Raw genomic sequence first — 13,315 nt, forward strand, 5'->3', positions numbered from 1 at the left:
TGGCCAGGTTTTTCAACTGGGAAGCTTTTAGGATCTTTATTCCCAGTGTTCTGAAATTTTAGGATGATGCACCTTAGAGAGTGTGGCAGATGCTGCTATTGGGCCATCAAAAGGCAGATCTTCTTTCCCCAGCACAGAGGAGTGGTGGGCAGCCCACGCAGGCCCTGGATGGCATCTTCCACCTCCCCCTGCATCCAGGAAGAACATTTTGACCAGTTCTTTTCAACAGAAGGAATGTGAGTACAACTGACGGTCTGGTAGTAGTGGAATTAGAGGAATGGACTGCAGTGGAGGAGGAGAGAGACAGGGATACGACTTGCTCTTGGCTGACCACTATCAAGCAGGGGGTGGGGTAAGCAAGCAACCCAAAGGCATGTTCTTACTACCACTCTACCTCTGGTTTCAGCCCCACTCCCCACTCCCTTCTCCTGCTTGGTGACCCTGAGCTGACCTCTCCAGGATAAGTGACTCAGGTCTGGTTCCCAGCCCTTTTCTAGGCTTTTATGTTTACAATTTTCTCTACTTTTTGATAAGTATATTTCTCATTAATTCATATTTTCTACCTTCCAAAAATTTTCAAAATTCTTTTTTTTTTTTTTGCTTTTTAATGGCAGCACCTGCAGCATAAGGACGTTCCCAGGTTAGGGACTGAATCAGAGCTGCAGCTGCCAGCCTACACCACAGTCATGGCAACACTGGATCCCAGCCTCATCTGTGACCTACACTGACTGCAGCTTTCAGCAACACTGGATCCTTAGCCCACTGAATGAGGCCAGGGATCAAACCTGCATCCTCATGGATACTATGTTGGGTTCTTAACCCACTGAGCCACATGGGAACTCTGAGATTTTTTTTCATACCTTTAATTTTTCGATCCAGTTGGAATTTGTTTCAGAATAGACCTTCCCTATTATTTCAAGCAGTAATTATTAAATATTTTTCTTTCCTTCCTAGAGAGAAAACAAAGGTGACTAGCTCTTAGGAGAAAAAAAAAAACAAAACACACATTTCTACTCAGCTATAAAAAAGATCGAAATAATGCCATTTGCAGCAACATGGATGGAACTAGAGACTCTCATACTGAGTGAAGTAAGTCAGAAAGAGAAAGACAAATACCATATGATATCACTTATATCTGGAATCTAATATATGGCACAAATGAATCTTTCCACAGAAAAGAAAATCATGGACTTGGAGAATAGACTTGTGGTTGCCGAGGGCGAGGGGGAGGGAGTGGGGTGGTTGGGGAGCTTGGGGTTCATAGATACAAACTATTGCCTTTGGAATGGATTAGCAATGAGATCCTGCTGTGTAGCACTGGGAACTATGTCTAGTCACTTATGATGGAGCGTGATAATGTGAGAAAATAGAATGTGTACATGTATGTGTAACTGAGTCACCATGCTGTACAGTAGAAAAAAAATTGTATTGGGGAAATAACAATTAAAAAATAACGACCAAAGAAAATAAGTAAACACATTTATTTTTCTGTAATAAGTACAAAAGTATTTTTTTAAAAAAAAGCAAAAACGAAAAAAAAGACATAATTTTGGAGAAATTGCCTCTGTTCACTTTGGTTTATGGAGCGTGTGAGCGACACGCCCATCTGTGCATAGAAAACAGAAAGCCTTTCTCCAGGGCCCCTCACCTGATGGGAACACCCAGCCTCAGGCAGCAGGATGGAATGTTCTAGGCACTGGCTTTACTCCTATAGGCAAACAGCGGTGGGAGAACGGGGTGGGGTAGGTCAGGAGGAGCAACACTCTTTGAGGCCTGCGAGTCTGTCCTTACAAATCATTTAGTGGGTGGGTGGCAAGAAGACAAAGGAAACCAGGTCCCTTGTCAGACTTCCCAGGGCCCGGCTGCTCCCCAACTTGAACGCATGCAACATGTTTTCACCCCATTTCTGACACACCCTGAGGCAAACAGCCAATTGCTTCTACGGGGTGTCTGTGTAGGCTCTGAATGAGATTTTCCTACCTCTGCCTTCTTTTCACTTATTTAAGGAAAATTTAGCATATGTCAGGAATAGTTTTCTTTTAAAGCACTGTACTTCAGTTCCTTTCTGGACTTTGTGGGTATGAGTCACTTTTTGAGACAGTGCCAGGAAATGCAAATAGAAGAATATTATTTCTGAAAACCTGAGATTTCAAGCTGGGCCATCTATTTCTCTTTGGTAGTTTTAATCTTATTGGGATGTTCATATTATGAAAAAAATGACAGAACTCGAATCACTTTTTGTTCCAAGTGCTAATACAACAAGCTGCTTCTCGATTTCACGCTGCTTCTTTTATACATGGGTCATTATTGTTTGGCTTTGTTCTCTACCACACTCTCTTGTGTTCACATATACACATATATTTCTGGGATCCTAGATCTTTCTCTGTGGGTGATATAGATATTTGTGCATTCGAATAGTTTTTTAACTTTTCATACCTTCTCAGTACTCCTCTTTGTCTAAGTCTGACTATTTTATATTTGTCCAACACCAGGTCTTCCTTCTTGTAATAGAATTACTACTCTACCATAACTCAGTCTAATTCTGGGTCTTTGCTTTGTGTGTGCCAGAGAGTTAAGAAAGGAGACAGTGAGTTGAAAGGAAGTCTGGGCTACGGACAAAGAAAGAAAAAAAGAAGAGGGAGGTACAGTCAGAAGAGAGATTAGCTCTTAAAGAAGACCTTGGGTCTTTGCCTTAACTTGGTATCGGAAAGCACATTTGATTTTGTAGGCTAGGGGTGAATCGGAGCTGTAGCCACCGGCCTATGCCAGAGCCACAGCAATGCAGGATCCGAGCCACGTCTGCAACCTGCACCACAGCTCACGGCAACGCCGGATCGTTAACCCACTGAGCAAGGCCGGGGATCAAACCTGTAACCTCATGGTTCCTAGTCGGATTCGTTAACCACTGAACCATGACGGGAACTCCTCATAGCCACTTTTCTTGAATCTCCTATTACTTCTCCTTGACTTTTTGTGAAAACCTCAGCATAATGCACTATTGCTTAACTTACACTTTGTTTATGAAAGTTGCTGAGGTGAGAGCAGAGATTTTAGAATCAGAAAGACTTGGTTTTATTTTATTTTAATTCTGATTTTTTTTTTTTCTTTTTCCAGCCCCACCAGCAGCATATGGAATATTCTAGGCTAGGGGCTGAATCGGAGCTGCAGCTACTGCAACGCAGGATCTGAGCCACGTCAGCAACCTATACCATGGCAACACCAGATTCTTAACTCCTTGAGCAAGGCCAGGGATCAAACCCGCATCCTCATGGATACTTATTGGGTTCTTAACTGGTTGAGCCACGACAGGAAGTCCTATTTTGCTTTCATCTTTAGATCAGTTGAAGAGAAAAATCATTCATTTAAAAAATAAAAAACACGGAGTTGCCATTGTGGCTCAGTGGGTTAAGAACCTGACTAGTATGCATGACGATGCAGGTTCAATCCCTGGCCTTGCTCAGTTGGGTTAAGGATCTGGTATTGCCCCGAGCTACTCGCAGTGTAGGCCGAAGATGCTGGGTGGCATTGCTGTGGCTGTGGTGTAGACTGCCAGCTGCAGCTCTGATTCGATCCCTAGCCTGGGAACTTCCATATGCTGCAGGTGCAGCCCTAAGAAGAAAATAAATAAATAAATAAATATTAAAAAACAAAAATAATTTTGGTCTGTCTACTAAATAGCTTAAAACATTTTAATTTTTAATTGTAGCAGACATTAATGTTAAGGGAAAACAAACACAAGACAAAACAAAAATCAAGAAAAAGTGGGTATCGATTCCCATGGCAGAAAGTTCTCAAGCACAATTGTCGATTTCACTTAACATACTTACTTTGCATTGTCACTGAGGATACTGGTAAGAGAAACTTTTCTTTAAAACCAGAAGACAAAAATAGAGCTCAGAGACCAGATTTTGATTTTGAGAAATAAAACAAACCCTGGAAGTATTTTAAGCCATACGTAATTTCAAATGAATAGGAAAAATTACCTCTTGCTTATGTCATGAGAAAATAAACATTCAGAAGTTACTTAGAAGAAAATTTCATGCAGTTATGTTTAAAGTTAAACATCTCAAAGCAAATGTTCACTTAAATTCACATGCAGAAAGACTCTGTTTTAACTCTCAAAAAAAATTGACCTTGCTCAAATTGTATAACCTCTTAAAGACTTTGCTTTTTCATAGTAAATGTTTATCCCATGAGAGATAAAAGAGAAAATGTATGTAAAAACCTTAGTATAGTCGGAGTTCCCTGGTGGCCTAGGACTTGGCATTGTTACTGTTGTGGCTCAAAACACTGCTATGTCTCAAGTTCAATCCCTGTCAAGGCACTTCTACTGGTGCAGCTAAAACAAACAAACACCCCTTAGTATAGTGCCTGGCACTTTAACCAACCCAGAATATTAATTAATTCACTAAACAAATGTTTACAGAATGCTTACTGGGTGCTGGACTGCCTGCTCGGTGTTAAGGATGCCATGGGGAATGGGACAGATGAGATCCCTGCCCGTATGGAGCTTATAGATTAGTGAAAAAGACAATAAACATGTAAACACATAGATTAAATAATTACAGGTGTGTGACCAGGAACAGCAGAGAGGACCTATGTTAGCTGGGGGAGTCATGGAAGGCTTCGCCACAGCCTGAGGGATGAGAAGGAGCCAGCGGAGCCAAGGTTTGTTTAAGGTAGAGGAAACTGGATCGCTGGCTTAGAGATTGGGTTCTATCCACTGTCAGAGGCCATCAGGGCAAGGCTCCTCCTTGCCTTTTTATAGCCGTTGTCCTTCTGTTAACCTGGCCACTAAGAATAAGCTCAGACTGTGCCTGTGACTTTCCATCCTCATCAATCTTTTGCAAATGACATTCAATGGCCAATCAATACAATCACCTCCTTGAATATGCCCTCAACTCCCTTATCCATCTCATGGTACTTTACTCCGTTGCCCCAACCCACACTTGTTAAATCCTACTGTCCACGGCCCGCCATGTCTGCACCCACGGAGTGTAGCTGAAGAACACATGTAACCTCACTGACTGGTCTCACTTTGGTTCCTAGAGGCCCTCATGCAGCCCAGCAATCTTAGATGGTTTCCCTGGTCCTTCTCTCCCCAACTCTCCTCACACATTGATGAAGACAGAGGATGGAGTATTATGACCCGTGCCCTTCCAGACCAGGTGGATAAAAGAGGAGCAGCCCTTGAATCCAAGCACACTTAGCCCCAGCTACCCTCCTGCCACTCTTTTCACCAACACCATGTCATCCCACACCCCAAAGCACAGTTCCCCTCTCTCTAGAAACATATTCTTATTCAGTTATACCCACAAGATCTGTTCAGAGAATCAAGGAGCAGCTGACTCTTGGTGGTTGACAGGAGCCTATAGCAAAGGAGTGGAGGTACACAAGACAGGGACATTTTTTACTAATTGCCCCATTAATCTTGGGCTAATCATCAGTTTCTGTCTCTGAGGTTTGCATACATGATGATGCATAAGAGACTTTTTCTTTTTTTTCTTTTTAGGGCCACACCTGTGGCACATGGAAGTTCCCAGGCTAGAGGTCAAATTGGAGCTGCAGCTGCTGGCCTACACCACAGCCACAGCATTACCAGATTGGAGCAACATCTGCAGCCTATAAAGCAGGTCACAGCAACACCGGATACTTAACCCACCGAGTGAGGCCAGAGACTGAACCTGTATCTTTATGGATACTAATTGGGTTCTTAACCCCCTGAGCCACAACGGGAACTCCAAGGAGACTATCTTAAAAGTGCGAGAGTACTAAGTGATCCAAAAACTATAATCCAATATTTATAATTCAGTAAATTTTATTAGCATTATAGAGATAAAATTTTGCAGAAACTGAATGTATCTGGTTATTAATCAGTCACAGTAACTTGAAGAATAGCAAGCCTTCTTTTCACAGTTTTTTTCTTTCTCTCTAGTACACGTGTTCACCGTAAAACCACTGCCTATAGCTTTAATTTTAATAGGATTAGTCTTACAATTTGGATATTACTATCAATCTTTTATTTCTACTCCAAAGAGTGTCATAAATCCACCGACATCCCACCTTGGTTCCTAAAGTTCAAAGTCTTGCACAATTGCAAAAACAAACCCTTGGTGTTCAGATTAAAATCAGATTTTTTTTCCCTTTGCACAGGCTTTACCCTGTTGTACACTCTATGAGTTCGGTGAGTTCATTTCACACTCATTTCCATCCTCTGACCCCAAGCAACTGGAGCCAGCCCTGGCTGGATGCCTAATGGGGTGTTAGGGGCTGGAATCTAAAGCAGATTCCCAATTCGAATCCCTCTTTGTTTCACAAGCTGCAAAAACTGCATCCTTTACACTCTGTCTCCATCTATTGGATGAAAATGACCAATGCTGCCTAAATTCCCCCATAACGGCTTTCTGTGCAATCTTCTGATTAAGTGCACTAATATATCCTCTCTTAACATAATACTTAGATTTGACTCTGTCAAACTGTATTCCTGGACGAAGCAGTTTAAATGTTTTTGGAGGTTTTTTTTGGCTGTGTTTCCACGGCTTGTTGAAGACCTGAGCCAGTGCAGGGACAATGCCGGATCCTTAACCCCCTGCTCAGGAGAGAACTAATTTTTTTTTTGTGTGTGTGTCTTTTCTAGGGCCCAACCTGCAGCATATGGAGGTTCCTAGGCTAGGGGTCTAATAGGAGCTACAGCTGCTGGTCGACACCACAGTCACCGAAATACCAGATCCAGCTCATGGCAACGCCGGATCCTTAACCCACTGAGCAAGGCCAGAGATGGAACCCGTAACCTCATGGTTCCTAGTCAGATTCGTTAACCACTGAGCCATGACGGGAACGCCACTAATTGGTTTTTGATCATACCTCCTGGACACACTTTTCTTACTTGGAGGAAAGTTCCAGCGTTCCTTAATAGTAAGTAATTACTTTGGCTAGTAGGCAGCTTATGGAAGCTGGAATCTTTCATGCATTTTCAGCTATTCTCAGTGACTACTTCCAATAGATAGAAGTTCCCTTTCAGGAAGATCACCCACTGATCATTATTACCTCTGTTAGCATCACAGGAACTGACCTGGGGCTTAGAAACTAGTGAACGCTAGTTTACACGGCTTTCTAGTCCCTTTGCCCCATAACTTATCTAAGGGAAATCTGGTCCCCCCCAGGTTAGCTACATATTTCTAATAACTTGGAATTGCATTTATGGCCATTTCACTTTATTTCTACTCTCTAGTCCAAGGATAAATATCATTAGCTCATTAATTCTTTCAGCTAATATTTACTGAATGTCTACTATGGACATTGATTTATTTAAATTAGAGTATTCAATATACTCTTCCTGGGAGTATATTAAAGTTGCTACCCTCCTGAAGGGTATATTCTAAGAGGTGGGGGAGTGCGGGTGTGGAGATGGACAATAAATACATAAATAAGTAAACATAAAGAACGTAACTGGTAAAATAAGTGCTGTAGGAAACAGAAAGGTAGAGTGCCTGTTGCAGCTCAGCGCGTTAAGAACTGGATATAGCATCCATGAGGATGCGGGTTCGATCCCTGGCCTTGCTCAATAGGTCATGGATCCTGCATTGCCGTGAGCTGTGGCATAAGTCACACAGGTGGCTCAGATACGGCGTTGCTGTGGCTGTGGTATAGGCCTCGGCTGTAGCTCCAATTCAACCTCTGGCCAGGGAACTTCCATACATGACAGGTACAGCTTAAAACAACAACAACAACAACAACGGAAAAGGAAGGGAAAGAAGATAAGGAGTTGGAAGGGGGATGGGCAGTTTCTATTTTATGATTTGCAAAGGTCTCACTAAAAATGTAACATTTGTCCGAGTTCCCGCTGTGGTACAGTGGGTTTAGAATCCAGCTGAGGTTGCAGCTGTGGCTCTAATTCCATCCCTGGCCTAGGAACTTCCACATGCTCTGGGTGTGGCCATAAAATACATAAAAATAAAAATGTAACGTGAAAATATATCTAAAGAAAGTGAAGGAGTGAGGCACATAATTATCTGGCAGAAAACATTTTCAGCAGAAGATACAGCAAGTGGGCTAGCTTTAACATGTTCTAAGGCTGGAGCTGACAAGATTTGCTGATGGATTGATTGGATGAGGAATGAAAGAGTGAAGCCTCAAGAATGGCTACAAGGTGGGTTTCTTTGTTTTTTGTTTTTTGTTTTTCCATGCCTGCTGCATGGAAAAATTTCCCCAGAGCCAGGGATCGAAACTGTGCCACAGCAGTGAATTGAGCTGCTGCAGTGACAACACTGGATCCTTAACCCACTACCCCAAAAGAGAGCTCTCAGGATGCCTATGAGATTTTCAGCCTGAGAAAAACCAGGGGGCAGAGTTTCCATTACTTGAGACAGAGAAGACTATGGGGAGAGGAGATTCTTCCCCTGGGGCATGATTCAGAAATCAGTAATCTCATTTAGCATTTTTCCTTTTCTTGTTTGGCCTCCCTGAAAGGCATATGAGGTTCTCCAGCCAGGGATCGGATCCAAGTGCAGTTGTGACCTATGCTACAGCTGTGGAAAAGCCCAATCCTTAACCAAACTGTGCTGGGCCAGGGATCACACCTGTGTCCCAGAGCTCCAGGGAGGCCTATTCCCTTGAGTCACAGCAGGAACTCCTCATTTAGCATATATTAATTTGAGAGGCCTTTTAGACATTCAGGTAGAGATATCAAGTAGGTAGTTGGAAAATCAGATTTGGAATTCAGGCTAGAGACCTGAGCTGGAGCTATAAATTTATGCTCCAGTAGCATATAGGTGTATTTTTAAAGCCAGGAGCCTGCATGAGATCACCTAGCAGAAAGAGGAAAAGTGAAGGTTTGAAGACTGATCCCAGGGGCACACCAACTTTTAGAGGTGGGAACATGAGGACTAGCTGACAAGGGAGACCGAGAGGGAGAAGAACCAAGAAACATGTCTGATTTGATCTGCATGTAAATCAATGAGGTTAGAGCACATCCTCAAACCATACGCAGAAATAAACTCAGAATGGTTTAAAGACCTAAATATAGGACATGACACCAGGGAGTTCCCATTGCGGCTGAGTGGAAACGAATCTGACTAGTATCTATGAGGATGCGGGTTCAATCCCTAGCCTCGCTCAGTGGGTTAAGGATCTGGCATTGCCCTGAACTGTGGTGTAGGTCGCAGACTCGGCTCAGATCCTGCATTGCTGTGGCTGTGGTATAGACCAGCAGCTGTAGCTCCAATTCGACCCCTAGCCTGGGAATTGCCATATGCCATGGGTGTGGCCCTAAAAAACAAACAAACAGAAAGACATGACACCATAAAACTCCTAGAAGAGAACAGAGGCAAAATATTTTCTCACATAAATTGTAGCAATGTTTTCTTACTTAGGTCAGTCTTCCAAGGCAAAAGAAATAAAAGCAAAACTAAACAAATGGAACCTAATCAAACCTAAAAGCTTCTGATCAGCAAAGGAAACCATCAACAAAATGAAAAGACAACCTTCTGAATGGGAGAAAATATTTGTAGAAGATGCAATGGACCAGGGCTTCATTTCCAAAATATACAAATAGCTCATACAGCCCCATATCAAAAAGACAACTCAATCAAAACATGGGCAGCAGGAGTTCCCGTCGTGGCGCAGTGGTTAACGAATCCGACTAGGAACCACGAAGTTGCGGGTTCGATCCCTGGCCTTGCTCAGTGGGTTGACGATCCGGCGCTGCCGTGAGCTGTGGTGCAGGTTGCAGACGCGGCTCGGATCCTGCGTTGCTGTGGCTCTGGTGTGGGCTGGCGGCTACAGCTCCGATTCAACCCCTAGCCTGGGAAACTCCATATGCCGCGGGAGTGGCCCAAGAAAAGGCAAAAAGACAAAAAAAAAAAAAAAAAAGCCATGGGCAGAAGACCTAAATAGACATTTCTCCAAAGAAGACATTAAGATGGCTAATAGGCACATGAAAAGATGCTCAACACTGCTAATTATTAGAGAAATGCAAATAAAAACTACTGGTGGTATTACCTCACACCAATCAGAATGGCCATCATCAAAAAGTCTACAAATAATAAATGCTGGAGAGGATGTGGAGAAAAAGGAACCTTCCTACACTGTTGGTAGGAATATAAATTGGTGCAGCCACTATGTACCTGGTGTGGAGGTTTCTTAAAAAACTAAAAACAGGAGTTCCCATTGTGGTGCAGTGAAAACAAATCCAACTAGGAACGATGAGGCTGCAGGTTCAATTCCTGGCCTCACTCAGTGGGTTAGTGATCTGGTGTTGCAATGAGCTCTGGTGTAGGGCGCAGATGTGGCTTGGATCTCTTGTTGCTGTGGCTGTGGCTGTGGCCGGCAACTGTAGCTCCAATTAGACCCCTAGCCTGGGAACCTCTATATGCCATGGGAGCATATAAGACAGAAAGACAAAAAACAAACAAACAAACAAAAACAGAGCTACTGTATGAGCCAGCAATACCACTCCTGGGAATGTATCTGGATAAAACTAATTCAAAAAGACACATGAACTCAATATTCACAGTAGCACTATCTACAATAACCAAGACATGGAAGCAACCTAAGCGTCATCAACAGATGAATGAAGATGTATATATATACAATGGAATACTACTCAGCCATAAAAAAGAATGAAATAATGTTATTTGCAGCAACTCGAATGGACCTAGAGATTATCACTCTAAGTGAAGTAACCCAGACAAAGATAAATACTGTATTGCTCACATGTGGAATTAAAAAAAAAGATACAAAGAAACTTATTTACAAAACAGAAATAGACTCACAGATATAGAAAACAAACTTATGGTTACCAAAGGGGAGAGAGGGGGGAGGGATAAATTAGGAGTTTGGGATTAACAGAGACACACTACTTTATATAAAACAGATAAACAGCAAGGTCTTACTAAATAGCACAGGGAACTATATTCAATATTCAGTAGCTTGTATAATGGAAAAGATCCTGAAAAAGTATATACAAACACACACTCACACACACACACTCAGAGAGCCAAGGTTGTATATTATGTCTTTACTGACCCAGCCCTGGATCTAATAGAAATCAGCATTACACAGGACATATTGGGAATTTGGGTGGATCCAATAAATTCACCTTATCAGTATATAAAAGTTCTGCTGACACTTAATCCAACCAAGGAATCTTCCCCAGTGGGAATTGTGTCACAATTTTTTTTTTTTTTTTTTAGGGCCACACTTGCAGCATATGGAAGTTCCCAGGCTAGGGATTGAATTGGAGTTACAGCTGCTGACCTACCCACAGCCACAGCAATGCTGGATCCGATCTGTGTCTTCGACCTATACCACAGCTCACAGCAATGCAGGATCCTTAACCCACTGAGCAAGGCCAGGGATCAAATACGTATCCCCATGGATCCTAGTTGGGATCGTTAACTGCTGAGCCACCAGGGAAACTCTTAGTGTGTCACTATTTTAATTGGTGAATATGACATATAGACAGGGGTGTCCCTGTTGGGAGTCATCAACCAAGCTTTTGTATCACAAGACCTAAACTCCCTTAGGAGGAAAGGAGAGTGTTACTGGAGTCTCTCTTACATTGGGGGTCAAATCCATTCACATCTGTTTCCCATCTCTATGGAAACAGGATTGAAATGCAGAGCCAAGTGCTCAGAAACTCTGGGTCTGAGGCAGAATGCTCCCACCTGTTCTCAGCTGCCATGAGTACTGCTGAACAGCAGACGGTCAAGGCCGCACTGCCACGTGTGTGTGCAGAGCACACACTCCAGGCAGCTGGGGCTGGTGACAAGCGCCTCGGTGTTGCCCTTTCCACCCTCTCAGAAGATACACTTTCAAGTGGGACTCTTGTGCTGCTCACACCATCCTCAGGGTGTTGGGTGGAATAGTGGACTTAAAAGAACACTTGAAGGAGATCCCTCTGTGGCAAACCGGGATCAGAGACATCTCTGGAGCACTGGGACGTAGGTTCGATCCCTGGCCTGGCACAGTGGATTAAGGATCAGATCAGGATCTGGTCCCTGGCCAGGGAACTCCATATGCTGCGGGGCAGCCAAAAAAAGAGAGAGAGAGAGAAAAAAAAAAAAAGAATGCTTGGGAAGAATCCTGAACACAGGGCTTGGCTTGCCACCATTGGTGTACCACGTGGGAAGCAAAGGCCCTGCTGGAGTGGATCAGTGGGTCAACAAGGGAGGACCAATCGCATACAGATCAAGGAAACAGCTGGAGACCTTCCTGAGCCTCCTCATCTGACACTTCACCCCTGTGGATGCACTTGCATACATGAGCTCTGGAAACCCAAGTGTGAGTCTCCTTTGTTTCCACATCTCTGTCTTTGGAAGACCACCTCGTCTTACTGATGGCCAACATTCACCTTCCTCTTCTGAGAAGCATTTTTCCATTATGTGTTCATAATGTTAATGTCAATAAATGAATGAGGAGTTCCCACCATGGCTCAGTGGAAACGAATCTGACTAGTATCCATGAGGACGCAAGTTTGATCCCTGGCTTCACTCAGTGGGTTAAGGATCCAGTGTTGCTGTGAACTGTGGTGTAGGTCGAAGACATGGCTCGGACCTTGTGTTGCTGTGGCTGTGGTATACGCCAGTGGCTAAAGCTCCTATTTGACCCCTAGCCTGGAAACTTCCATATGCTGCACATGTGACCTCACAAAGACAATAAATAAATAAATAAATAAATAAATAAAATTAAACATATATATGCACATACATTCATATATATATACATATATAATTGCGTTCCTTTGCTACTAAAATCTAATGCAACATTGTAAATCAACTATGTTTCAATTAAAAAAAAAATATGTCCTTAAAGAGAAAGGGAGGAAGCATTTGTAGAGGGAAGGAGTAATTCATATGACAAATGCTGCTAGCAGATCAAAGAGGACTGAAAATTGACCGTGACATTTACCATGTGAAGGTAACATCCATTACCTTGACTCAGGCAACCACGTGATGAAGGGGAAGTCTGACTTTAACGATTTAAAGAGAGACATGGAGGAGAGAAAAGGAGAACAGAACATATGTACCTCTCTTGAGTTTTTCTGTAACAGGGAAGAAAAATAGAACAGTAGCTGGAGGCGGGTGTGTTTTTAAACCAATACTATGGAGGCATATTTTATATACGATGTAATATAAAATAAAATGCTTACATTTTTAGTGTATTCTTTTATGAATTTTGACAAATGCATATAAACTAGTTACCACCTCTACAATTAACATATGAGGCATTTGTAACAACCCCGAAAGTTCCCTCATACTTCTTGCTGTCAGTGCTTCCTCACCCTCAAACCCAGGAAACCACTGATCAGATTTCC

At 42.8% G+C, this 13,315-nt stretch overlaps 1 pseudogene; it reads left to right on the forward strand.

The window, feature by feature from the left end:
* The first annotated feature begins 277 nt into the window (after positions 1-277).
* On the forward strand, positions 278-12,267 carry LOC125112104 (inositol polyphosphate 1-phosphatase-like; annotated as a pseudogene).
* The last annotated feature ends 1,048 nt before the right edge of the window (positions 12,268-13,315 follow it).

This window comes from Phacochoerus africanus, chromosome 11, assembly GCF_016906955.1.
Source record: "Phacochoerus africanus isolate WHEZ1 chromosome 11, ROS_Pafr_v1, whole genome shotgun sequence".
Lineage (NCBI taxonomy): Eukaryota > Metazoa > Chordata > Mammalia > Artiodactyla > Suidae > Phacochoerus > Phacochoerus africanus.